Consider the following 26206-nt stretch of genomic DNA (forward strand, 5'->3'; position numbering starts at 1 on the left):
TTCTCACACACACACATTATTGTAAGGAAAACAAATTATGCAAGCCCATGGTCTAAACAAAGGTCATGGGACCCCAAGTTATTACTGCAGATGGAGGGTAAAATAAATGATTATATATAAAGATACCAGTGAAAAGAGGGAAATTAGAAGAAAACAAGAGTTACAGACTTAGTTGTTTATTTTGACTGCGAGTTCTGCTCAATTTGGCAGTGCAGACAGCTGACTCACTCAACTCCCAACAAAACAACAAAAAACAACAATCAAATACTACATTCATCTCTTCTGAGTTACCCAAATCCTGCACTAATCTGAAAGACGATAACTCACTGAGGTTTAGACTGTGCTGGTCCACTGCTGAAGGAAGGAGGTTCAAACAAGGACCCATCACTCTTCATGGAAACACAGCTGGGAACTGGAGATGGGGGTCTGTGTGCCTTTGATCTGGGAATAAAAAGTGATACAAAAACATTTGACTTAATATTTTATTTTTAGAAATTAAGCAACAGATTTGTACACTTCAGAGATTGACGTAGGTAATAGCTTGAGAAGAGTTGAGAGAGCAAGTGCACACTGAAAGAAAGAAGGACCGAGTCATGAGCACATACATGAACAAGCATCAAAGAAAAACAGGCCTTCATGTACACATGCGTTTGGATATGATATATTATGTGTATGATGTCCTTCCATAATTATGCGTAGTTATTGTGTCATATCGTCTTGGGGTGGGACAGAAACTTAGGATGGTGATAACATTTTGTGATACTTCGACTTAGAGTTCATTATCGATACAGTGATACCAAGTTGCAATACATTTTTTCAAACAAAGAAAAAATTCCAAATTAATGTATTCACATAACCATTCTGTTTTTTTTCCAGAGCATCACTACCCTCTACGACCATGCAGGGGTTCTTCATAGAGTGATGGTGATTATTAAAACAATTATAACTGGCAATGGAATACAACCTCCATCAAAATAAGCGTTTTTTACATGTACTGGCTTGGATTAGAGTGCATCTTGCAGTGATTCTATTTTGTAAAAAAATAACAGTAATATTCAATTATGTACAATATTTTACATTTTCCAAGTTTTCGAATCTCAAAAAATTTCAAAAATCCACTAATGGTGTTGACATATCATGGTTTTGCCAGAAGAGATTTTAACAGTAAGATTTAAAATGTTCAAAGACTAGTGCTGGGAACCTCGAAATGGAAGCCCTGTGAAATTGTTCTATTGGAAACTGTTTGAAAAGACATCTCAATCAAATACTGTGCACGATGGGAAATCAAACTAGGTTAACACAGGTAGGGAACTATTCTTGTGTAGGAACATGTTGGGACTTTGATGAGTTGAGTGTGGGCACAACAGTCTCTGCCACATACAGTGGAGGAACAACCAAGAACACTGCCACCACAGGTTGTGGAACTGAACACTGGTCCAGTGATAAACAGACGTTCTCCTGAAAGACTGAACGTCTGACCCTGAGATTTTAGTTTTTTAAGCTGAATTGTAATAAGTGAGGTAACATTTTCTTGAAGAATACAGATGGTTACTGGTTGAAAGAAAAGGGGATATTTGAGGATCCTAAGTAGTAAAAATAAATAAATAAAAACAGACGTATGGATTTACAGGGTAGGAGCTGTGGTGTTCTCAAAACAGGAAAGCCTGATAATTTAGATTTTTTACATATGTATGTATCCTGTTCAATGTACACACACACACACACACACAGAGAGAAGGGTGAAGAGTGGTGCTTAATGTATGGGGCGTCAGTTGGGTACACACACACATACACACCAAACCATGTGACAATTGGGCAGAATCTTCTGTTGGTGTCGTTTTCAAAATGAATTGCTCGGTGAGTCCACATGTTATTTAGTTGTTTATTTTTGCCATTACTTTGAGATCGACTAGGAGTTCTGCTCAATTAGGCAGTGCAGACAGCCGACTCACTCAACTCTCAACAAAACAGCAAAAAACAACAAACAAATACTACATTCATCTCTTCTGAGTCACACAAATCCTGCACTAATTTGAAAGACGATAACTCACTGAGGTTCAGACTGTGCTGGTCCACTGCTGAAGGAAGGAGGTTCAAACAAGGACCCATCACTCTTCATGGAAACACAGCTGGGAACTGGAGATGGGGGTCTGTGTGCCTTTAATCTGGGAATAAAAAATGATACACAAACACTTGACACAAGCTATATGTTGTTTTTACATAAATGAAGCAACTGATTTTTATACTTCAGAGACTGACGTAGGCAATAGCTGGAGATGAGTTGAGAGAGCAAGTGCACACTGAAAGAAGGACCGAGCCATGAGCAAACACATAAAAAAGCATCATAGAAAAACAGGCCTACATGCACATGCGTTTGGGTATAATATATTATGTGTATGATGTCCTTCCATAATTATGCATAGTTATTGTGTCGTATCGTCTAGGGGTATAACAACAACTTAGGATGGTGATGAAATGTTGTGATATTGAGTTCATTACCGATACAGTGACATTAATTATCAATACATTTTTTCAAACAACGGAAAATTCCAAATGAATTTATTAATATAACCATTCTGTTTTTTCCAGACCATCACTACCCTCTACGACCATGCAGGGGTTCTTCATAGAGCGGTGGTGACCATTACAAAACAATTATAAGCGGCAATGAAATACAACCTCCATCAAAATAAGCATTTTTACAGTTACTGGCTTGGATAAGCGTGCACCTTACACCATCTAATTTCACCATTGCAGTCTTCCTCTTGCTGAGGCGAAACATTCTAATGTCAAAACAAGCTGCACAGTTGTACCATCCCATTCTATGTGTAACTCTGAGTGTGTGCAGATAGTGGAGACATGAGATCATCTGTGTCTTAACTCACCTCACATCAGAATGTGCTGGATCATCACTGAGTTTCAGAGATTCCTCCATGTCTTTGTCCTTCTTCATGGTCACACTGCTGTGTAGTGCAGACTCTGGTCTGAGTGTCTTACTGTGACCTGCAGTCTCCTCTCTCTCCTGAGAGGCACTCATTCTAGCAGTACTGATAGAATCTCTTTAGACCTGAAGAGGAGAAATATGGAGCTTTACAAGAAAGCTTGTAATTTTACAGTGCTGTGCAAACTGATACTACTGATAATTGTCTTCAGCAAAAAGTGGTCATGGTTCATTTTGAGCGTGTTGCATGTGAACATGCTTACGGATGTGCTCAAAATTAAACTAATGCTTTCCAGCAGTAACCTCTTTGGGGACCAGTCCAGACAGGATATGGGCGTGATGCACTCATAGACACACATCATTTTAAAACAAAGTCTCTCAGTCAAGGTTTAGTTCCAACTCTGGACTACCAAAAGCTAATTGTATAATAGTGTAAAGACTAGACTAATCACAGCAACAGAGCCAAAGATCAGTGTTATATTTTATTATTTTCTACAATTTATGTTAATGTTAATATTGACTTATCTTAAGATTCCCCCTATTTGCCAAGGGTGGTGAGTATGAAAAAATTTAGCTAGTCAGGATTACACTGCTCCTTTAAAGCTAGGGTAGGCGATTCACATTCTTTACAGGGTTAAATTACACCTATATATAAATATATAATATTACACCCTATCAGTGTAAGCTACAGCCTCCATAACCACAAACTGTAGTTCCCTACATATTCACTTAGAATAAGATATACAACAAGCGTTTTCGTCTTTTGTTACCAGAAACGTAATAGTTTAAGATTACACACTTAATATAAAATATCTTGTTATTTAATTTAACCCTCGCTCATTCCCTCACTTTTCATATTACGCACCACTGTGCGGTACGTCTAGTTTTAAATTCATACTAACATATACTATAATATCATATTAACATGAACAGACATAAGACCAGACAGACTCACATTCTAAATCTACCCGTATACTTAACGGCTTGGTCATTGCACAACGTAACTTGTTATGGTAACAAAAGGAGATATCAACTGCATGATAGAACAGGGGGTATTCATGATGAAGGAATCAGAATTTAAGGTTCAGAGTTCATAATGAGTTAATAATGACATACCTTAGTCAATAATTCAATGCATCTTATATCTAGTTGTCATTGTGCTTTTATTTGGACTTAGGTTAGAATGTAAACATTGCTGGTAAGAGAGCGAAATTGTCCTGAGGGAGGGTGTGAAAGTGTCAGCAAATGGCTCAGAGACTTGTGTGACACCCCTACTCAGAGGGCATATAAGATTAAACCTGTTTCCTGAACTGATCATATCTAATACTGGGTCTACAAATATATGGTGTAACATTAATACCATCAATGAGGACAAGATGTTATGTTTCGGCATGGCCTAAATGCAAAGTTTTGACCCTACAACAGACCAGGAACAGCAACTCAGTGATTATCTCTGCTGGGTGAACTTCAGACCAGCTACAGCAACTGAATGATTCCCAACATGCTGAGACTGCAAAATTCTAAGACCTCCAGACCACCTGCTCCGCTGACCTCAGTCTTACAGGAACACTCATGAATATACACAACCTTATGAAATATACTGGGGCAATAAACTTGAACAAACAGAAGGCTTCTCTTTGATGTCTTGCCTTTTATTGTGCACAGACAAGCATCAGGTAACTGATACAGAAGGCAGGGAAGGTAGACAGTCTCATACTGGGACGCGACACAGAGATGCTAAGAGACAGGAGGCTTCACACAGCCAATAACACATACCACACAGACTCAAAATGATAAAGTAATTACACGCTAATATTAACACAACAAGGGAGACACAATCTACATTTTGAATATGAACATTAAACACAGAAGAAAACCTTAATCACTCACAACATTATGGGGCAAACTACAGCACACAACACACACACACACATGGGACCACATGCAATAATACTGTAGACACATGAAAGACACACACACACACAAACACGCACACACTTAAAATATTTGATATGTAGCACAACTTATGAAACTAGAAAGCACACAGCTGAAACACACAAGCCTACATATTTAACACACACACAATCCTCTTGATGAATTCACTTGCACACACCCCGCTGTTGCTGTATATATCCTGCTGTCTCTTGAAGACCTTTGCTGATTGGCCACCAGCTATTCTTACTGACCACTAGGGTAACACACACACACACACACACCCACACATACAGATCTCTTATCTCACCAGACTTAGCCTCAGACAAACTGATGGAGGATGCCCTCTGAAGTCTGTGACATACTAGACAACATGGGCACCACTTCGGATGACACACACACTTCAAACTAAACCCAACACATCATGCAAGGCTATTTCTATTCACAGTGAGCAGATTCTGGCCAAGAACACATACCAGAGATCTGTGACTGATTATCTTACACGCCAGTGCTGAGCTACAGCAGGAACAGACTTTATGCTGATAGTCCAAAGTCCCACAGGATTACTGTTTCACCATCTCTCCCCAGTTCACAGCTGAGACCAAGCACTCTGTGTCCTTATATACATTCATATTTAGAGGATAGTATGTGTCAAATCTCCATCAGCAGCTCTATTAGATTCCCTACAGTTGATCTACATGTCTTACAAACACATTCATTCAACTGTGGATTTTATGTCAACTAGTTTACAGATGATAGGATTATGTTACATCTGTATGATAAGATCATGGTGTGGGAGCTTGAGACACAACCATAAAAGTACAAACATAAAAAGATGAACTGGTAAAACACAGACTTCCATCCATACTACACATGAATTCTGTCAGGGTTTGAAGGAGCCGTTTGCCTGACTTGACTGACCTTTGAACCTTAGTCTACCAGAAAGAGTCACACATCCAAAGATACCTAAATGTCAAACAGGATTGATAAAGAGCTTTTCACTTTCTCATCTGTTCTTAAGTTCAGTGAGAATGGATGAACCAGGGGGAAGAGGGAAGTACTAAACACAGCAGTAGGTAATATCATGTTCAGGAGACCGTCAGTTTAGCCTAACCAGCCCTTTACAAGAAAACACATCAAATTATTGAAAGAAAACTCGCCAAAGAGACTTGAAAACAGTAATTGTTCCCGCTGTCAGCATCTGAGAATGATTAACAGAGTAATGTGACCAGACAGCATCCAGTCATTGGTCAGGTGACCTGCCTGTAAAACATTTATTTTGGTTGAAACATTTCTATGGAAGAATTGCATTTGGTTGATAACTATGTAAGAGAATGTTTCGAGAGAAAATTATGATAGTTGGATGCTGAATTCCTACGTGTTCTAATGTTCCAGCGATTTTCCCAGTCTATTTCTCTTCTAGTGTTTTTTACCTCTGCTTTGTTTAACGAACCCTGCTTTTGCCTTCTCCTTGTCGGATTTGTCTGCATGATCTCCGGACGGACTGCCTGTGTACCGAACCCTGCCAGTAAAATATATTGTTTGTTCCAGACCCCTGTGTCAGAGTCGTGCTATTGAGTCATATTGTCTGTCACGGCTACGGCTGTTAACTTTGCCAAGTTATTAAATTAACTTTAGGTCATGCACAGCATACTTTGCATGTAGCCAGCCACGTTGCCCATCAATGAAGTTAGGCCCACTTTGTCAACAATGGAAGAAAGAAAACTTTCCACTGCCAGCCACCTGCTGTAACAAAGATGGCTCTCGTCCAAGGGCTGTAAAAAGCACTAAACGGAACTTACTGGAAATCAGCACAAGGAAACATTAACCCTTTCAGCATGGATGACTTTCACGTGCTGGTAAAAACCTGATTTACAGTCTTGATAATGCTGTCTACCAGCACCTCATGACCTTTGAACTTACTGGCAGGATAAGCTGATAAGAGAGAGACAGACTGAGTCACTGTGCTGATCTGGAGTCAGCCTCTCTCCTCTGGTACTACCAAATAAACTCCCACAGACACATTACATTTACATTTACATTTAGTAATTTAGCAGACGCTTTTGTCCAAAGCGACGTACAAGGGAGAGAACAGTCAAACTACGAGCAATAGAGACCTAGTGTAACCATATCTGAAAAGGCCGCATACACAACAGAGCGATTGCGGCTGATGCCATCATGCCCAGCAGCCTTTGGCAGCACAGGGACGAGACTGTCTGCCCCAGCTTGAACTGATGCACGCATGATCTGATGGCTTTTATTCGGTCTTGAGACAGACTGACCTTCATTGAGGTGGAGTCTAGAAACATGCCTAGGAAATGTGCGGTTTGGCCTGGGCGCAGAACGCTTTTTTCCCTGTTTATCACAAAGCCGAGGCGGTGCAAGTGTGCCACCACTAGATGGCAGTCTTGTACCGTTGCTGCTCTTGAGCGAGCGCAAAGAAGCCAATCGTCCAAATAATTGATGGATGACGAATAAATGAATGAACCATGACCCTAAGACGTGATATCGTTAACAGCAACTTTGACTTTTTAAAACAAATCATTGTCAGTGTTGATGGTCAGGAGAAAACTTGTTTCTGCTAGGGACAGAGACAGAGAGAGACAGAGAAGCACCAAATGTGGGGGCTGTTAGCTCAAAAAAAGGAGAAGAGCACCAAAAGTGGGGGCTGCATGCTCATTTGTGCATTCTCACACACACACGTTATTGTAAGGAAAACAAATTATGCAAGCCCATGGTCTAAACAAAGGTCATGGGACCCCAAGTTATTACTGCAGATGGAGGGTAAAATATATGATTATATATAAAGATACCAGTGAAAAGAGGGAAATTAGAAGAAAACAAGAGTTACAGACTTAGTTGTTTATTTTGACTACGAGTTCTGCTCAATTTGGCAGTGCAGACAGCTGACTCACTCAACTCCCAACAAAACAACAAAAAACAACAATCAAATACTACATTCATCTCTTCTGAGTTACCCAAATCCTGCACTAATCTGAAAGACGATAACTCACTGAGGTTCAGACTGTGCTGGTCCACTGCTGAAGGAAGGAGGTTCAAACAAGGACCCATCACTCTTCTCAAGGGAGAGAACAGTCAAACTACGAGCAATAGAGACCTAGTGTAACAATAAATACTATTTTACATAAGAAATAGAAAAAAACTGCGGGAATGTAACTGCTGTAAGTGCAAGTTAAGTACTAGTAGAAGTGCAAGTTAGGAAGAGAGTTGCTCTCTGAAGAGTTGGGTCTTCAAGAGCTTCTTAAAGGTAGAGAGGGACACCCCTGCTCTGGTAGTGCTAGGCAGCTCGTCTCACCAACGTGGAACTACGACCAGCACTGACCTCGGCACACTATGTGGCCCCTGAAAAAGCCCTGCTTTAGCTATGTGGACAGTCTTAGCCATAAGGGTCTCTGTGACCATCTTTTCTACTTCTGTTATTTCTAACTTGGTAAAAACAAGTGATACAAATCTGATAGATTCCAGACACCATGTTAAGAGTCACCGAGACATGAGGACAGACATGTTACAGTATGGGGTCACATGACACGGGACAGGCAGGAAATCAGCACAAGGACAATATTATGAAACTATTCATAATGAAGCCAAGTCTACTTTAAAATCTAGGAGACCATCAGATTCCGTGTACAGTAATATACCTTGAAAATTCTATAGCAGTCTCTAACAGGTCTATAAGCTTTTATTTAGAGCATTTGTTTATATGTCTGACAATGAAGATAAATTATCAATTCAAATGTAGTTTTTTTTTTATTTTCACCCTCAACCCATATCGATGGCCCTGCAGGCACACACACACCGCCACTGATCTCAGATCTGCGGCCATATTGTTGTTTATGTGGAACCCAACAGCAGAGCAGACAGGATTAGGGAAATATTTGTTGTTGTTGTTGAGTTGTTAGAGGAAATCACATCACAGTGTCAACAAACAAACAAACAAACAAACAAACACACACACACACACACACACACACACACACCACACACACACACAAAAATCTATTGCCAACATATTCATTCATTAAGTATTGTACTGTGGCCTAAATTGTGACACTGAGATCAGATCTGCAGTCATAATGTGGTGTAGGTGGGATCCAACAGCAGAGCAGAGAGGAGTAGGGAAATAAAAAGGCGCAGAAACTCAGGCTGCCTAGAAAACACCAGACAATCCAGGGACAAAAACCCAATCATATGTTTACAGCCACTGATTTCAGCTCTGCAAGGAAAAGTAAATCCTTCTTGTGGGTTTGTATTTACTTAGCCTTAATGGGTGCTGGGGCGAGATCCTTTTGTTTTAAAAGGGAGCTCACAACCTGGGGTCTCAAACCTGGGGTCTCATTGCTTAAAGGGAGCTCACAACCTGGAGTCTCATTGCTTAAAGGGAGCTCACAACCTTCGGTCTCATTGCTTAAAGGGAGCTCACAACATGTGGTCTCATTGCTTAGAGGCAGCTCACAACCTGGGGTCTCATTGCTTAGAGGCAGCTCACAACATGTGGTCTCATTGCTTAGAGGCAGCTCACAACATGTGGTCTCATTGCTTAAAGGGAGCTCACAACCTGGGGTCTCATTGCTTAGAGGCAGCTCACAACATGTGGTCTCATTGCTTAAAGGGAGCTCACAACCTGGGGTCTCATTGCTTAGAGGCAGCTCACAACATGTGGTCTCATTGCTTAAAGGGAGCTCACAACCTGGGGTCTCTGGAAAACCCTGCTGCCACAATGTCAATGTCACAAATGAATTCCCATCAACCTTTGCAACAATCTTCAAATGATCAACTTTAGCTATTGTTCCCAACAGTTTTGTACATGTTTGTTCATGTTAGTTGTTGTAAGATGCCGATGAAAGGACATGAATGTTTCTGGTTGTTGTTGCATGACTTATTTACACTGTTTCACATCCAGAAGCATTGACATTGCAATAGATTCATCTCCAGCTGAACAATTTTGACATGCAGCAATGTCATTTTGAGTTATTTGTCATTGTCAACTACTAGAACTCAAAAATCTGACTTCTGTCTTATCACTAAAGGTGTTTGGAACCAGCAATCATGCCCACTGCCAGAGCATGAGAATGATTAACAGAGTTATGTGACCAGATAGCCCGCAGTAATTGGATAACTGTGCTGCTTGTACAAGGGTGACCATGATTCTGGTAGAGATTAAAGTTATTATTCACAGACAGAAGTAGATTAGCCACTTCATTTATACTCTCAGTGCATTTACATACACTGGGCCCTAATTTCATACTGCAATGACCTCAGCAAACAGACTTCATGCAGCAGTGACTGCCCAGTGAGAACCCAGTTAGCACCTCATGACCTTTGAACTCACTGGTGAGATATGCTGATAAGAGAGACTGCATAAGTTACCATGCTGATCTGGAGTCAGCCTCTCTCCTCTGGGACTACCAGATAAACTCCCACAGACAGACAGCACTGACCTCAGCACACTATGTGACCCCTGAACAGCCCTGCTTTAGCTATGGGGACAGGCTTAACTATAAAGGTCTCTGTGACCACAGGATAAACTTTAACCCTCTTCTCTACTGCTATAATTTCTTACTTGGTACCAACAAGTGATGCAAATCTGATAGATCACAGACAGCATGTTTAGAGTCACCGAGACATGAGGACAGACATGTTACAGTATGGGGTCACATGACATGGGACAGGCAGGAAATCAGCACACGGACAATACTATGAAACTATTCATAATGAAGCCAAGTCTACTTTCAAATCTAAGAGACCATCAGTTTCCCTGTAGCCTACATTAATATACCTTAACAATCCTCTAGCCAACAGATCTATGAGCTTTTATTTAGAGCATTCGGTCATATGCCAGACAAACAAGAACAGTTATCGATTCAAATGTAGATATATTTTTCATTTTCACCCTCGACTCATATCCATTTCAATTTAACATCAAAACAAGTAAATGCACGTACCTTGAGATCATTGTAGCCACCTAAGACCTGTTTCACCTGTACTGGTTGTTAACTGTTTCAGAGTGAACTTTGCGTTCTTGTACATGTCGTTATGAAAGGTTTTTATTGCTTAGATAACAGTTTCCATCGGAACACCCTCCTTCAGCCTTGAGTTCATATTCTTAAAGAAACAGTAACATGGTTTAGGTGCTATAAGTGTTCGGGACTGAACCTTTGGGTATTCTGTGTCAGCTCAGGGTGCAGACATTGTTCAGGGTGTTAATTTATTACATGTTCCCACTCACAGTAATATCAAACCCAGCAATCCACACAGGCACCATGGATCACTGACTGAAAAGGCCATCAGACTCAGTTTCTCACCTCCAGTGTCATCATATTAACTCCTGCAGGCTGATCTGGAGTCGGTCTCTCACCTCTAGTGTCATCAGATTAACTCCTACAGGCTGATCTGGAGTCAGTCTCTCACCTCCAGTGTCATCAGATTAACTCCTGCAGGCTGATCTGGAGTCGGTCTCTCACCTCTAGTGTCATCAGATTAACTCCTACAGGCTGATCTGGAGTCGGTCTCTCACCTCTAGTGTCATCAGATTAACTCCTACAGGCTGATCTGGAGTCAGTCCCTTCCTTCCAGTGTCATCACATGAACTCCTGCAGGCACACTTTAACAACTTTAACAAAGTTTCTCTAACAACTCAGTTTCTACACAATACACATACACCCACACACGCACACAAATCTATATTAATCATACAGTCACGTGGCCTGAATTGTGACACTTATCTCAGATCTGAGGTCATAATGTGGTGTATGTGGGATCCAACAGCAGAGCAGACAGGAGTAGGGAAATCAAACGGTTCTTTAAAGAACCAGGCCAAGGCACTTTGGCGAATTCCCTGTTGAAACTGCCGAGGCCCGTATCTTCGGTTCAAGTTAGCTCGTTCAGAGTATGAGACTTGTGGAAGTCGGCTTAGCGAAAGAATACGTTTATTCCAACAATTGCCACAGTTAACTTGGCACAGCACGGTCGCATGCCATTAGGCAGTGTCTTCTTCTGCGAGGAAAGTACTCTGTTACGAGGAAAAGTCTTATTTTCATTGCAGAAATGTACAGTTCTTATAATGTAGAACTATCATATTAACAATAACATAGAGTTACGGGAGTGAGTGAGAGTGTCTGGAGGTCAAAGGGGAGGTCTAGCTTTGACCATGGCCTATAGCCAGGTAGGGCCATATAGAGGCTAATATGTTTGGCTTCAACTACTGTATCTTGACATGGCTGTAGACAAAGGCTAACAATCAGGGTCTAATAGCTCTGGCTCCAAGACACACAAAAGCCAGGAACCATGTCTGATGGCTCTCAACATAGACAAAAGGCCAGAAGCCAAGCCTGATGGCTCTGGCCTGGTGCTTTTCAAACTGAGAGTGGGGGTCAAATTGAGGTATGGTCTGGTATGTGAAGTTATGGTCTGATATCTGTAATTCAACTAAATCTAACAGCACAAAAACTCAGGCTGCATAGAAAACACCAGACAATCCAGGGATTAAAACCCAGAAGGGCAGGTAAGCTGGGTCTAAAACAGTGTCTTTACGGACTGGTGTATGACTTGGTGTATGCAACCTGGAAACAGCGTCCGTTTGACCTCGCTGTCTGCTCCTGAGTAGGTCATCTCCCTATCATTTTAAAAGCCATGTTTGACAAATGCACGCGCCCATTTTCCATCAATGTGTTTTTAAATATGTCATTTCATCTGTAGTGCAAGTTGCAGTCAAGGCAAGGAATCAATCAGGAAGAGGGGGACAAGCTTTAAAATAGTGTTTTTTTTATTATTTAAATAATTAATTTAAAAGAAATAAAGAAATAAACATACATTCTTATCAGCCATAGTTTCTGCGCTAAATTAAGGAAGCACGACCCTTTACCACAGGCCTACTATGCCGGTATGATATGTTCGAGAGCGCCCGGCGTTGCTCAGGCTGTGCGATGGTTGAGCTCAATATGTACAAAATCTATGTCAGATGTCTATTGTTTATATCACTGACAATTTACTTTCCTGAGTTAGGAGAATTTATTTAGCAGTTTCTAGAATTTAATTTGTAATGATTTTGTAGCAAAGTTTTTTTTAGCAAAGTTTTTCCCCGCTGTTACCTATGCAGGTGGTGTGGTCCAAAAGGGGCGGGGAATTCCACCTCTGTAAAAGAGGTGTGGTTGTCATTCAAAGGGAGGCCAGTGTGGTGAGCAGACACTCCTGTGTGGTGTCAGGCCTAAGCAGGTCTCAGCAGTGTGAGATCTATGCTGTGAGTTGAGTATGTCACTTTAGATAAAAGCGCCTGCTAATTATCTTTACCACCAGCTGTATGCCATTGAGACATTGTAGAACAGAGGGCAGTTAAAGTGCTTTTGGAGACTTGGTCAGCAGAGCAGTGAGAAGGCAGAGCAGTGAGAGGGCAGTGAGAGGGCAGTGAGAGGGCAGTGAGAGGGCAGGGAGAGGGCAGGGCAGTGAGAGGGCAGGGCAGTGAGAGGGCAGAGCAGTGAGAGGGCAGTGAGAGGGCAGTGAGAGGGCAGAGCAGTGAGAGGGCAGTGATGGGGCAGTGAGAGGGCAGTGAGAGGGCAGAGAGAGGGCAGGGCAGTGAGAGGGCAGAGAGAGGGCAGTGAGAGGGCAGAGCAGTGAGAGGGCAGTGAGAGGGCAGTGAGAGGGCAGTGAGAGGGCAGAGCAGTGAGAGGGCAGTGATGGGGCAGTGAGAGGGCAGTGAGAGGGCAGTGCAGTGAGAGGGCAGTGAGAGGGCAGTGCAGTGAGAGGGCAGAGCAGTGAGAGGGCAGTGAGAGGGCAGTGAGAGGGCAGAGCAGTGAGAGGGCAGTGAGAGGGCAGAGCAGTGAGAGGGCAGAGCAGTGAGAGGGCAGTGAGAGGGCAGTGAGAGGGCAGGGCAGTGAGAGGGCAGAGCAGTGAGAGGGCAGTGAGAGGGCAGTGAGAGGGCAGGGCAGTGAGAGGGCAGAGCAGTGAGAGGGCAGTGAGAGGGCAGTGAGAGGGCAGTGAGAGGGCAGTGAGAGGGCAGAGCAGTGAGAGGGCAGTGAGAGGGCAGAGCAGTGAGAGGGCAGTGAGAGGGCAGAGCAGTGAGAGGGCAGAGCAGTGAGAGGGCAGTGAGAGGGCAGTGAGAGGGCAGGGCAGTGAGAGGGCAGAGCAGTGAGAGGGCAGTGAGAGGGCAGGGAGAGGGCAGGGAGAGGGCAGTGAGAGGGCAGTGCAGTGAGAGGGCAGTGAGAGGGCAGTGAGAGGGCAGTGAGAGGGCAGTGAGAGGGCAGAGCAGTGAGAGGGCAGTGAGAGGGCAGGGCAGTGAGAGGGCAGGGCAGTGAGAGGGCAGGGCAGTGAGAGGGCAGTGAGAGGGCAGTGAGAGGGCAGTGAGAGGGCAGTGAGAGGGCAGTGAGAGGGCAGTGAGAGGGCAGAGCAGTGAGAGGGCAGTGAGAGGCAGTGAGAGGGCAGTGAGAGGGCAGTGAGAGGGCAGAGCAGTGAGAGGGCAGCGAGAGGGCAGTGAGAGGGCAGTGAGAGGGCAGTGAGAGGGCAGTGAGAGGGCAGAGCAGTGAGAGGGCAGTGAGAGGGCAGTGAGAGGGCAGAGCAGTGAGAGGGCAGTGAGAGGGCAGTGAGAGGGCAGTGAGAGGGCAGTGAGAGGGCAGAGCAGTGAGAGGGCAGTGAGAGGAGAGGGCAGTGAGAGGGCAGTGAGAGGAGAGGGCAGTGAGAGGGCAGTGAGAGGAGAGGGCAGTGAGAGGGCAGTGAGAGGGCAGGGAGAGGGCAGTGAGAGGTGATAGATTTCTTCCTTTATTTAGTCTAATATACTTAATTCTGAAGGGTGATGTAGTGGGTTGTTGCAATCAATGAAGCTGGAGCGGTTCGGATCAGAGCCAGAGATATTTATTGTAGCAGACAAGAAATATCACTAAGTACTTTCTGAGTCTAAGTATTCTAAGTCTAAGTGGAACAGAGCTCTGAGAGTCGCCGCGGGTCGGGGTCTTCGGAAGATGAAACAAGGTCCGTGTCTCTCGTCGTGAGCTGAAGTCTGAACGTGGAACGTTGGGCACCACGTAATTTAACTATGGGTATTACGTAAACGAACACGAATGTATAACAATTCTTCTGACACGTACACTCGTACACAGGCATGGCCATGACAGTCCATCAATGTCCTTCAGCCAGGCCTAGGATGGTTCACAACATATACATTCCACAGCGGCGCTGTCTCTGGGTGGAACGGCATATGGCCTCCATCCTTTCTAACACAACCAAGAATGTGGGCCTCCACACATCAACAGGACGAGAGGGCCATGTACAAGTTTTTAGGAACATAAGAAATATCACTGGAATCTAACATTCCTCCCTTTTGATCATTCTTAAACAAAGTTTAAAACATCAACAACAACAGTGTATTTCTGGAAAATCTAAAAAAACCTAAACAATAAACATTTTTCATGGCTCTGACATTTTTTGTATGATTATATGGAAAGAAAATACAAAACAGGGAAGGGGGGTGAGGAATTGGAAAATACAGGACAGGAAATAATAAAACAAGGATACTTTGTCATACACTGGGAAATCCAGTGTAGGTTCTTGGGTCACTCGGGGGAAACCCTACTGAAAGTTGGGGGAAGAGGGGAAGGGAAGGTAAAGTAAAAGGAAGCATAAAGCAGGACTATCCTAATCTAAACAATTCTGGGGAGATGGGTCGGGGGATGGGGAGTCCCATTCTCCGGTATGGCCTTCAGGGCAGCCAACTTGGGAGTGGGGGAAGTACAGGCATGGAGCACAGAGAGGGACACTCTGATGGCGATATAGATCAGGACGATAGGGATGAGTACGGGTAGAGCCATCTGGATGATCTTGGAAAACAGAGACCCACCCAGATCACTCAATCCCTTTCCCAAGGACCAGGGGCTGGTCTCAACAGTCAACCTTGCAACGTTAGTATGAATATCTTTAACATAGCCAGTGACGTTAGCGGACAGATCAGGGACATAAGTACAACAACGTTGGTGCAAGTGTTGCTTAATGAAAAAACAATACCCTCCCAAGCGGACTGCTAAAAAGTCAAGGAGGTATTGGTGCTGGAAAACCATTGTCCTGAGTCCATATAATTCATGACTAAGGTCGCTGAGTCCACTGGCGGAATCGTTAGCGATTGCGTCCAGAGTGTTAACTAGGATTCTAATCTCATCGAGGGCCACAGTGGCACCATACCCAGGGATGATAGCAGCAAAAAATCTTTGAGTTGGGGTAGCAATGGGGGAATTATTACCAAACAGATCACGCTTGGATCTGCTCTGACCAGTGGCATCACCTTTGATATGCTTTTCATCTTCAATTCCTAGAGCAGGGACCACGTAGGCCATATAGCAGGAACCCGACCAGGAGACAGGGAGGTAAGAGTAAGCAGTGGACCCACACACAAACATGGACCCATTTACTGCAAGCATGGTGTCAGTGTCTTTTATACGGTGGTCTGCGGCCACCCTCGTAGGGAGGGGGACTTCAATCGTGACACCATCTTGCTCGATCTGAATACCAGGGTTACCTACGTCAGTAGTGTAGGTACATGTACTATTACCCATAACCTGTCCGTTGCCGGAGTTAACCCAACAAATAATTCCTACGGGGGCGTAGCTCAATCTAACCTTAGTGGGGGGACCTATGTCCATGGGCACTGTGTAAAAAGGGGCATCTATGGAGGGTGTTCCATAGGCGGCAGTGTATTCAGGGATTGTGAAGGGGACAGCAATGTAAGGTGGTACCTGTGAGGAGGTTTGCATTAACCCACAAACCCAGCAAGCTTGCACTCCTTTAGCCTTCGCCAGACCGTGCGCAGCCTGCAAGAAGGTGTTATCTCTGTGAACCTCATAATGGCTGTCAATGTCACAATTTCCTTTTATACACAAATAACATATCAACAGGGCATACAACACATGGCATTTCATTTTGGAACAGTCGTTTCAAGAGTCTTCTCCTGGGACGGCTGATGGAGAGGGTAACAGTTCGTGGTCGGGAAAGTTCAGAAGATGGCAACACAGTTCAGATGGTGCAGATAGCCACGCTATCTCAGGATCTCGGTCGTGATGACGGTCTTCAGGTTTCCAGCCACGGGGTACATAGGATTTAAAGAACAAGAGCAGTATCAGTTGGGGGGGGGGACAGTGTTAATCTAACAGTTATGTTAATCTAGCACAGTTATGGCATGCTTTAATGCTAAGCAACTAAACATTTGTCTTGATTACAGTAACCACTATTATAGCACTAAGCAAGTGTCATTCTAATCTAAGAAGTTGTACCACCAAAAACCTATACCAACATCTCACCTGGACTGGTTCGAGAGGACAGAGGAGAAACCTGCACTTTAATTCCCTAATCTTCCTTTTGTCGCTAATCCCTCCGTAAAAATAAAAAATAAGAAATTAAAGTCTTCCCGCACTCTGACCTCCCTCTGCTCACCTATTCTGTAAAACAGACGTGAAAGAGGTTTTCTGCCAGTCCAATGAATGTCAATCTCAGTCAGTTGGCGCGTCAACTAATTTACAATGGCTAGCATGGATCCATTTTGTCTTGTTAGCAACCCTAATGGCAGATGGAGTAACTAACAGTATCTGATACGGCCCTTCGTATTTGGCCTCTAACGGAATTCTTTGTGGTTTGTGAATCATGACCCACTGTCCAGGCACCAAAGAGTGTCCTCCCTCTGGCGGCTCAACCCAGGCCTCTTTGACTTGGTTGGACGTCAGCTGGAGGGTCTCTGAGAGTCTGATGCAGTAGTTCATTAATGCGTCTGAGGTGAGGTGCACATCGGCTTTGCGTAGGTCAATGGAGCCTGGGAAGCTGAAGAACCGGCCAAACACCACTTCGTAAGGGGACAGGCCCACATCTTTGTTGTGTGTAGCTCTCATGCTACTCAACGCAATGGGGAGCGCGTCCACCCAAGGTGTTCCTTCTTGATGCATCTTTGCCAGTCTTTCCTTCAGTGTTCTGTTTGCTCGTTCCACCTGTCCTGATGATTGCGGGTGGTAAGGACAGTGAAAAGACCATTCGATGTTCAGCATTCGGCATACCTCTGCACAGACTGCTCCGGTGAAGTGACTTCCATTATCCGAACAGATCTGATCTGGTAGGCCATAGCGAGGAATGAAATCTTTGACCAGCACTTTGGCTGTGTGTGCAGCTGTTCCTCGGCGGGCAGGGTAAGCTTCAATCCAACGAGAAAATTTGTCGATGACCACGAGGACGTCTCTGTATCCTTTGCACGCCGGCAGTGTGATGTAGTCCACTTGGAGGCAACGAAAAGGACCAGGGGGGGCAGGAACCTTCAGCATGGGAAGTTTTACTTTCCGATCATGGTTGTTTTTCATGCAGGTGACACATCGCTTAACAACATCTTTTGCCACGCCGGTGAATTTTGGATTCCACCAGACCTGACTAAACCTATTGCGCATCTTTTCCACACCCACATGTCCTAGTGAGTGAAGTTGCGTGGCTAGGTATGGCAGTAAGTTCTGAGGGGCCACTGTCTTCGTTCCCTGTCGCCACACCTTGTCATCGTGTAGTTTTGCACTGTTTCCCATCCAATCCCACTTCTCCTCTTGGCTTGAGGCATTTTGCATCTCCATTATGCTCGCTAAGCTTTCCTTCCGCCATTCTTCGTTTTCAGATTCCTTTCTCAATCGAAGGCATTTTGCGTAGTCGTTTTCCATTCCGAGGTCAGTTTTCATTTCAATGTTTCCATTTCTCCTCCCCTCTTTTTGTCTTGCTGCTTTTCTGGATGCGTCATCAGCTAGCGCGTTACCACGGGCTTCTGGGGTGTCCAAGTGAGTGTGAGCTTTCACCTTGACCACCGCCAGTTCTTTGGGGAGTAGCATGGCGTCCAATAAGTCTGCTACTAATTGACCATTTTTTATGGGCGTGCCTTTGGCCGTGACAAACCCTCGTTGGGCCCAAAGACGGCCGAAGTCCATCACGACCCCCAAGGCGTAACGGGAATCGCAGTAGACTGTGGCAGACTTTCCTTCAGCCAATTTGAGTGCTTGGGTTAATGCTTTCAATTCTGCTTGCTGTGCTGACGTTCCGGGATCCATAGATCCTGTTTCCAAGACTTCGTGTTCCGTTGTGACAGCCCATCCTGCTCCCCGGATGCCATCCTCCACCAGTGAAGATCCGTCAGTGTACAAGACAAGCTCGGGGTTGTGGAGAGGATCTTCTTTCACAAAGTGTTCCTGATCCATCAGGGCGATCAAGTCTTCACACACGTGGTTATCCTCCTCGTACGTGGCGTCCGTGGGGGCAATCATGGTTGAGAGATTTGAGACAGAGGCTTTTTGGAGGGAGATGTTGGGTGCTTCCAGCACGGCTTGCCAGTTTCCCCAGCGGCTATCTGAGACGCATGGGACTTTCCTGCCAGCCAGCAAAGCATTCACAGAGTGTGGGCAACGGATGGTGATCTTCTGATCAAGCACAAGATTGGTCACGAGTTGGTTGGCGAGGTACACGGCTTGTACCGCTCTCAGGCATGGGCCAAAGCCCAGTGCAGTTGTGTCCAATTTGGCCGAATAGTAGCCCACAGGTCTCCACAATCCTCCATGTTCCTGTGTCAGAGCTGATGTCATGAACCCACGACACTCATTGACAAAGAGTGTAAAGGGTCTCTGCACATTGGGAAGTCCCAGCGCGGGGGCTTCACACAGGCAGTTCTTCAAATCCTCAAAGGCTTGTCGTGCTTCGGCTTCGAGGCTGATCTTGTCTCGGGAGTCTGGCTTTCCTTTCAGCATGTCGTTCAATGGTTGGGCGGTCTCCGTGTAATTGTCCACCCAATTCCTGTTGTAATTGCAGATTCCCAAAAAAGCACGTAGTTCTTTGATTGTTCGGGGTTCGGGGGTTTTGCGAATTGCAGCTGTCCTGTCATGCGTGATCTCTCTTTTCCCTTGTGAAATCTTCTGTCCAAGGTAGACGACTTCTTGTTGGGACATCTGTGCTTTATCATAACTCAATTTGTGACCCATTTTGTGCAGATAGTCAATCAATGCTCTCGAATCCGTGTCGTGTTCTTCCTCCGTCTCAGATGCAATGAGAATATCGTCCAGGTAAGTGATGACGGCTGAGGTTAGGCGTGGAGCTTCGGGCAGAGTCAGGTGTCGTCTCAGAGCCTGGTGGTAGATGGTGGGGGCTGATGCCAGCCCTTGCGCAAGGCGAGACCATGTATACTGACACCCATCAAATTGGAAGGCTAACCACTTCTGACACTCAGGTGCCAATGGCACGGACCAGTAGGCGTTAACGGCGTCGAGCACTGTGAAGACCTTGTGTGCTGGCGAGAGGTCTTGGAGAAACTGGTCGCCAGAGGCCACAACTGGACTCAGGTGGGCGAGTCCTTGATTGGCCAGACGGTAGTCCACCGTCAGTCTCCAGGATCCATTTGGTTTCTTCACAGGCCACACGGGGGCGTTGGAGGCAGACTGAGTCTTGTAGATGATTCCTTGGGCACACAAATCTTTGATGATTGGTTTCAGTCCGTCGACAGCAGCTCGGTTGAGCGGGTATTGTTTTACACTTGGGGGAACTTTTCCAGTCAACATCACAGGTTCCATTTTCAGCAGGCCGCAGTCAGTCTTTCCCTTGGCCCAGACGGGGTGGTCTTTGAGATCTTCTCTCTGCAAGCTCCTCAAATTCCACGACATTCTTCCATCCTTGAACTCGAGGCTTGTGTCCATGAGCAGGAGAACGTCCATCCCTAGCAAAGCTTCGCCTAGGTCGTCCCCTAGCCATAGAGTTGTCACCACGCTTTTGGGGCCGATGGAAAGGTTGATGGGGTCTGTTTCTGAAAGTCTGATGCCATGTCCTGCTGCTCCTTTGGCTGTGATGTGTGTTCCAGACATCGGGGGGAGGGGCATCATCTTCTTGGTAGGGACAGTTGTATATTCAGCACCAGTGTCAATTAAAAATTCAATTTCCAATTCGTGATTAATAAGAGCGGTAACGTAGAAACTGTTTGTGTTTCTTCGTCGGTGGACAGCAGCAGCGATGGCACACAGAGAGGGGGTTTCTAGTCAATCGTCTGGTTGACCCAGTCGATCGAGCTCCTGCAGGCTCATTGCTTGAAGTTTCCTGATCCATTGTTTCCGGCCCTCCTCACGGTCGTCCCTTGGATCGTTGTGTTGACGGTCATCCTTGTAGTTCCTTGCGTAGTTCGATGCGTCGTTTTCACTTGAACTGCTACGTGGACGGTCAGGGCGTTTTGGTTCTTTGCATTCTCTGCGCCAGTGACCTTTCTTTCCACAGTTGTGACAAGCAGTGTTCTTTTTATCCGGGGCGGGTTTCCTCTCCCCGTTCTGTTGCGTGAGGGCTCTGATTTTGATCTGTTCATCTCTTTCCACTTGGTAGCCGACGTTCATGACTTCTTGAAGTTGCTTGTTGTCATCCTCCCATAAAGTCATTCTGGTCTTTATACCCTTTTGGAGTTCAGGCAAGATCTGTTGCAGGTACAAGGTCTTAAGAGGTGTGTCGGTTGATGAGGGGAGTGTGTCCAAATCAAACTTCGCTGCGTGTCCTGAATGTAGTGTGTAGCATTCCAGGAATCGATCGTTGAAATCATCCAATGTTTCTCCCTTCTTTTGTAAGCAGGCAGTGACCTTTGCCCAATTCAGTTGAGACTTCGCGTTGGCAACAATCCAATCCTTGATCTTGGCCCATCCTGCATCGAGGCCCAGTTTTTGAGGACCCAGGGCCTCTTCCACGGCTGCCCGCATGAGTGTGCGCTCGCAGCTGTTGAGGTGTTTGTGAAGGATAGCCAGGGCATCATAAGGATGTAAGTCATAGAGCACCTTCAGTTCCTTGAGTGTCATCCATGGCTTCAGTCCGCCCCTCTTTGGGTGTTCCATGTCCTTGCTCCATTTCTCAATCTGATTCGGGGGGGCAGGTTCATACATAATGGTGGTCCCTTCTGCATTCTCCATACGTTTGACTGGTCTTATGTTTCTGATCTCTTCATCAGCATCCTCCACCCTCTCCTCACACATCACGAATTTTGCTGCTTGCCTGCGAGAGGCGGCACCGTGGGCTCCCTCCGCACCACGTGTGAGGCTCATGTCCCTATTATCGCGCACCACGGAGTCCCCTGTTGACGTAGATGCTTCCTCGGTGTGGGAGGCTGCGATGGGGCTTGTAGGCACAGATGCGGCCTCGTTGCTTTGTGGTGGGTGCTGGTCCTGTTGGTGAAGATGTTGTCGAGGAGTGGGAGAAGGGTGGTAGGCCTGTTGAGAGGGGTATGGCAGTGGGTTGACAGGTGAAGGCATCATCGACATCGGTTGGGAGGGCGCGCGGGGGTATGGAGTGCTTTCAATAGGCACGTGTTCTCCTGGATAGCTGTCATCTGGGGAAGCAAACATGCTTGCGTGAGGATCCCGCCCATGGCCACCAGAGGGCGCCATCCCCAGTTCGTAGTGGGGAGGAGGTGCTGAGGGATTTGGGTACATCCCTACGACCGCCCCAAATTGGTCCCGCCCTCCTGGAGGACCCAGCCATCCTCGGGGTGAAAACGCCAGTCCGTCCCTGGACTCCCGTGCCTCAAGTTTCTTATTCAGTTCCGCAACCTCTCGTTTCAGCTGTTGAATCAAATCAGTGGTGTGCTGGCACTCCATCCTTCCCTTGTTATAAGCATGGTGTACAAACAGCCGCTTACATTGAGACATCAGCAAAAAAGCAATCGAAACACTCTTTGTCTTTTTCTTTGCCCAAGACTCATACACCTCCAGAAATTTGCGTTTTGGCCACCAGTCACGGGTCTCAGTGATGTTATATTTCTTTTTAACCTCTACCTCTTGTTTGTTGAGGTTATACTTCTTTTCAGCCCAGGCTACCAGTTCCAGGTTAATCTGATAGCCATACATGTCACCAACACAGTCTTCAAACGAAAATTCCCCTCCTTCACTCAGTGTTACAGTTATCGTGCTTTCATCCACCTCTGTGGGATCAGCAGCCGTGGCCATTTTCCAAATTGTTCTTATAGCCACACAATACAAATCAAATTCAATTCAACTTTCCCAATTTATTTGCTGTAATTTTAACCACAATGTGTTTCCTCCACACTATAACCGAATTTAATTCTGACTTTTCCAATTTATTTAGCTGTAATTTTAACCACAATGTGCTTTCTTTGTCTCTTCACACACTGCACAAATTCCACAGCCTCTCCTATCTTCTCTCACACACACACACACACACACCCCTCCCTCTCTGTAGGAGACAAAGCGGGTGCGTGCGATCACCACTAGCCCCCACCCTCGCCCTTCCCTGTCTTTGGAAGAGGAGAGAGTAGCGCAGCTATGAGTGATCTTGTTCTCGGGCAAACCAGCCCAGAACCCTGTGGGTATCTCAGAACTATTTCCGGACCAAGTTCCTCTTGACCACCCTCTGCCGTGCTGGATTCGGCGATCCGCACCTCGACTATATGTATCTTATCCAAGCCTTCAGAAAACAAAATAACCAACGGTTTCCACACTTAGAACCAGCTAATCATAGAAACAGCCTTCACGCAACCCGGCCGAGTTGAGTTCAGGACACGTAAGCAAATTGTCGTCTTAACACAAGAACAGATCATATATCGGTTTTCGAAGTAAACTCCGAGCCTGACGTCAACCCCTCTACAGAATACGGCGAGACTGATAGAGTTAGTGCACAACCAAATAGCTATATCAACGAACATTAACAACAAACATTAATAGCAAACATTTATAACAAACATAGCATGTATCAAATGATCCCAGCGCTTGAATCACTGACACAGGTTAATCATCAAAAGTACTAGATCCTTGATGGTACAACATTCCCACTCTTTTTTGTTTTAACTGATTGGCAGACTAAAAAGAAACCATAAACAGACTTATCTAAACTAGTTCATTAACTTCGTACTGGAAATGAGTGAGGTCAGCGAACATCACCTGGGAATGTGGAGCAGGCCCCAGTCAAGATGCGGCCTTCTGTGGAATGTGTCTTCCCCGGACCAGGCAGGCGATGTCACGACGACCAGGCAGGAGATGGCACGACAACCAGGCAGGCGATGTCCCGACGTCACGCAGCAGCCAGCGGAAAGCTGGGTTTCGGCACCACTGATAGATTTCTTCCTTTATTTAGTCTAATATACTTAATTCTGAAGGGTGATGTAGTGGGTTGTTGCAATCAATGAAGCTGGAGCGGTTCGGATCAGAGCCAGAGATATTTATTGTAGCAGACAAGAAATATCACTAAGTACTTTCTGAGTCTAAGTATTCTAAGTCTAAGTGGAACAGAGCTCTGAGAGTCGCCGCGGGTCGGGGTCTTCGGAAGATGAAACAAGGTCCGTGTCTCTCGTCGTGAGCTGAAGTCTGAACGTGGAACGTTGGGCACCACGTAATTTAACTATGGGTATCACGTAAACGAACACGAATGTATAACAATTCTTCTGACACGTACACTCGTACACAGGCATGGCCATGACAGTCCATCAATGTCCTTCAGCCAGGCCTAGGATGGTTCACAACATATACATTCCACAGCGGCGCTGTCTCTGGGTGGAACGGCATATGGCCTCCATCCTTTCTAACACAACCAAGAATGTGGGCCTCCACACATCAACAGGACGAGAGGGCCATGTACAAGTTTTTAGGAACATAAGAAATATCACTGGAATCTAACAGAGGGCAGAGCAGTGAGAGGGCAGTGAGAGGGCAGTGAGAGGGCAGTGAGAGGGCAGGGCAGTGAGAGGGCAGTGAGAGGGCAGTGAGAGGGCAGAGCAGTGAGAGGGCAGTGAGAGGGCAGAGCAGTGAGAGGGCAGTGAGAGGGCAGTGAGAGGGCAGAGCAGTGAGAGGGCAGTGAGAGGGCAGTGAGAGGGCAGTGAGAGGGCAGAGCAGTGAGAGGGCAGTGAGAGGACAGTGAGAGGGCAGAGAGAGGGCAGAGAGAGGGCAGTGAGAGGGCAGTGAGAGGACAGTGAGAGGGCAGAGAGAGGAGAGGGCAGTGATGGGGCGGGGCAGTGAGAGGGCAGGGCAGTGATGGGGGGGGGGGGTTCAGACTGAAGAAAAGGGGGTGGAAGTGATTTGTTGAACTACTGTTGATTTTTTTTATTTTTGCTGAATAACATTGAAGAATGTGCCCAAGTTGTTCAATCCCACTCTAGTGTGCTGTATTTCCCCACGTCACATTCATCCCTCCATCTCTCTCACTGTATCACCTCATCAGCCTAACCAGCCCTCCCTCTCAGCCACGCCCACTCCAATCCTGCCCGGCCTCACCTGGACATCAACACCAATTAGCTGTGGGCTTTTTAAAGACTGAATATCATCACTTGTAGACTGTTCCCCAATAAGTTGTGGGCTTTTGAAAGACCTCACTGACCTAATCTGTCTCACTGTGAGGTACTGTTGTCTAGTACACTCCACAGAGCCGTATTAATGCGTTTGCCGTTCTTGATCTAAGATCCTTCTCACATTGTTTGTCTTTTGGATTCATGTCTGTCTGGATAGTTTACCTGTTTGACTGATCTAACCTGTTCTGACCTGTTTCTGGCTTTTTGGATTCTTCCTTTGGACTCGTACTTTGGACTTCTGTTCAGGAAAACTTGTTTGATCTCCATCTGGGTCTCTGCCTTGAATCATCCCACATACACTCATTCATTAATTCCCATGCATACACACACACACACACACACACACACACACACACACACACATACACACACACACACACACACACACACACACACACACACACACAAACACTGAAAGGATCTCCCATAGAACTAAATAAATACATTTAATTAATTATTATTCTTTTAATCAATATCATACGTTTTGGACTGTTAGTATACTCTTCTTGTCATTATTCAATCTTCGCAATACAAAAAACCCCTCTCTCGCTCACACACACACACACATACACAAACAAATTGAAAGTTAAATATAGACAACTTCCTTTCACTGATCTTTTCCGACCCACCCCCTCCCAACCCCCAAACACACACACACACATGGACACATGCATGCATTTACACACACACACACACACACACACACACATATATTATTGTCAACTTGTATTGTGAGTAAAGGTCTGTAATAAGTGTGTAACATGTAATTGACTTGATGACACAAAGACACAACTGCAGGTTCGTGGTCAAGTCTCCACTTCTAAAGTTAGTTGGGGCCTCCTCAGTTTCAGAAGTGACACGCCGCTACTGCATTTCTAACCCTGTTTTCTCCCATTTTGTGTCATGCATGTGTGATGGATGTGCATGTTTTTGTATTTGTAATTGTGTTTCTTTATTTATTATTGTTTGTGGGGGAAAAATCGATGTGTATTTTAACAGCCAATTAGAAATATCTTTGCCAG

The 26206-nt window shown here is 45.4% G+C and overlaps 1 pseudogene; it reads right to left on the reverse strand.

The window, feature by feature from the left end:
• Window positions 1-26206, reverse strand: part of LOC116219085 — a 97292-nt pseudogene that overhangs the window by 6473 nt on the left and 64613 nt on the right.

Source organism: Clupea harengus, chromosome 24, assembly GCF_900700415.2.
Source record: "Clupea harengus chromosome 24, Ch_v2.0.2, whole genome shotgun sequence".
Taxonomy (NCBI): Eukaryota; Metazoa; Chordata; class Actinopteri; order Clupeiformes; family Clupeidae; genus Clupea; species Clupea harengus.